We start from the raw sequence: 2,766 nt of genomic DNA, 5'->3' as shown, positions 1-2,766 counted from the left end.
AGCGTTGGCCTTGCACGGGCTTTGTTGGAGGCTCTGCTCCCTGGCGTCACCTCCAGGGGTTTATCACCTCCAGGGCTGCAGGGGGTTTGTCACCTCCAGGGGCTGCAAGTCTGTCCCAGTTCCATCCTTATCTTCCAGCCCCCAAAATTTCCTTTTTCCTTCCTTTTCCCGGGCTTCTGTCCTGTTTTCCTGCAGTCAGCACAGAGCTGCAGCTGCTTCCAGTCCATTTGAAATTCCACTGGTATTTTGGGGCGCATAAATGATCTGCCTTCGGAATTTCCCCCGGCTCTGGAGTGGAGATGTGCACAAACGGAATGCCAGAGAAAATCAGGAATGTCACATTGGATTTATCAGAAAACCCAGCACAGCCTCTCCGGCCTGGATTGGGCTGGGAATATCCAGCAGCACCAGGACCAGCAGGAAGAGCCAAAGGGATCCTTCACTCCCTCACCCAAACATTTTTAATTCTTCTCTTGAAGCCAGAAGATGTCGGTGGCTGCCGGGGGTTTTGTGCTCAGGGGCCTGGGGTTGGTGCACGTGCAGAAGGAAGGGACAGGAGGGTGGCCCAGGGCACCTGAGAGGGGAAATGCTGCCCGAGCTGCTGCATTTCGGACACTGGGGTGCCACGGGATGAGACCCAAAGGTGTTGGGGAGGGTCCAAAGGAGGGACACGAGGATGGGGAGCAGCTGAGGGCACTCGGAATGCCCAGAGGAGGCTGAGGGGAGACCTCAGTGAGCCCCTCAATGTCCTCAGGAGGGGACAGGAGGGGACAGGAGGGGCAGCTCCGATCTCTGCTCCCTGGGACAGGGACAGCACCCAGGGAATGGCTGGAGCTGTTCCAGGGGGGTTTGGGATGGAGATCAGGAAAGGCTCTTCCCCAGAGGGTGCTGGGCACTGCCCAGGCTCCCCAGGGCATGGTGCCGGCCCCGAGTTTTTTTTGCAGGAGCTGTGGGACAGCGCGGCCAGGGATGCCCAGGGTGGGGTTGTTGGGGTGTCTGTGCAGGGCCAGGCTGGGACTGGCTGATCCCGGGGGTCTCTTCCAGCCCAGGATATTCCCTGATTCCAAGAAACAAATCAGCACCATTAACGAGGAATTATTTGCTAAAAGCCTCTCGAAAGAGCCGGGAGCTCCTCAGCCCCACCTGCAGCGCTCGCTGCCAGGCCTGCCTCAGTTTCCCGGTAATTAAGTGGGAAAGGGAAGCTGATGCAGGCGGGAGCCACGGGGCTCGTTAGTAAGGCTCATCCAGGAGTGATCGGAACATCAGACCCAGGGCATGAATTATTTATCCGTGTTAACATTCCCAGCACAATGAGGAAAATGAGCTGGAAGTACCACGGTGACTCCGGGGCTCTGCCCAGCACCTCCCAGGCCCTTTCCTTCCCCTCCGCAGGAACCCGGGAGCAGCGGATGTTTTGTCTGGCTGGGGGATTTCGCAGGATGTGACCGGTGCCCTGGGAGAGACCCGTGACTGAATCTCGGCATGAGATTTATTGGAGCTGGAAAGAAAACCAAATTGACAACCTTTTGCAATCCCCCTCCAAGATGACTCTGAAATTCTCTTAGTGCAGGGAAGGCTGGATGCAAAATGCAATGAGAAAGTAAAAAAATGTTGGGGAATGCTCAGGAATGGTTCGAGCTACCGCACAACCCCCCAGGCAAGCCCGAGCTCGGCTGGATTTACAGGAAAGCTCCAACATGAGAGGACGAAAATAAAATTTCACATCTGCCCCGGCCTCACTGCTGCCCTTGCAAACATAGCAGCCTCCAGCTCTCTGTGTCTGTCCCCTCGGTGCAGTCACATCCATATTTCCATGGATTTGGGAATCTGGTCCCACACAGTGAGAGAGGAAAATACCGGCAGATGAGCACAGAGCCAGGAACACAGGGAGCTCCCGGTGCCCAGATCAGGAGTTGCACTTTAATGGAGGTATTTGTTCAGCACCACTGCTTTGGAGCTACGAATTAAGGGATTTTTATTGTCTTTTTTTGCCATGAACGTTTCTTTCCATGGGAAAAGGTTTAACATGCAGAGCGGGTGGGAATCTGCTTTGCTGGGTTTACTTGCCACTAATTGGAATCAGTGCAAAAATCTGCGCTGTTACAGACTGGGGCCTTCTAGAGAGAATAACGAGGAGCAAACTCCCAGCTGGAGCAGCGGCTGATGCAGGGAATGTGCTGGGAATGTGCTGGGAATGTGCTGGTAATGCGCTGGGAGGTGGATGCTGCTGCTAAGAGCAAACCTCGGTGTCGGTGCCAGGACGGGCTCAGCTGAGGCGGGGCCGTGCCCGGCCCCCGGGCAGGCTCAGCCCCTCCAATGGCACCAGGAGAGCCCCAGAGTGGTGCCGGAACAGCCCCAGCTCCCTGCGATCCGTCAGCACCTGCGGGAAGGTCCCGTGCTGCAGGTGGGGCTGGCTTTGGGGCAGGGCTGGTGCTGAGTGTGGGGTTTGGGGGATGTGGTTGTGGGATGGGGCTGAACACGCTGGGGAGGGGCCGTGGGTTCTCCTCGTTCCCCTCTGGATGCGCTGCCCAATTTTGGTAAATTTAAAAGTGGCTAAAAATCCAAAGCTCGACCAGGGACAGGACAAGGGAGCGGCTGGAGCTGTTCCAGGGGGTTTGGGATGGATATCAGGAAAGGTTCTTCCCCAGAGGGTGCTGGGCACTGCCCAGGCTCCCCAGGGAATGGTGCCGGCCCCGAGGCTGCCAGAGCTGCAGGAGCGCTGGGACAGCGCTGCCAGGGATGCCCAGGGCGGGGTTGGTGGGGGGT

The 2,766-nt window shown here is 57.3% G+C and overlaps 1 protein-coding gene across 2 annotated transcripts in view; it reads left to right on the top strand.

Moving 5' to 3' along the window:
• The window catches only part of LOC103616996 (acid-sensing ion channel 2), a 393,907-nt gene that overhangs the window by 221,152 nt on the left and 169,989 nt on the right, over positions 1 to 2,766 (top strand). The window lies entirely within an intron of this gene.

Source organism: Corvus brachyrhynchos, unplaced genomic scaffold (genome assembly GCF_000691975.1).
Source record: "Corvus brachyrhynchos isolate BGI_N302 unplaced genomic scaffold, ASM69197v1 scaffold96, whole genome shotgun sequence".
NCBI classification, from domain to species: Eukaryota; Metazoa; Chordata; class Aves; order Passeriformes; family Corvidae; genus Corvus; species Corvus brachyrhynchos.
Note: the sequence above shows the minus strand (reverse complement) of the source record. Positions and strands in the feature narration are given on the sequence as shown.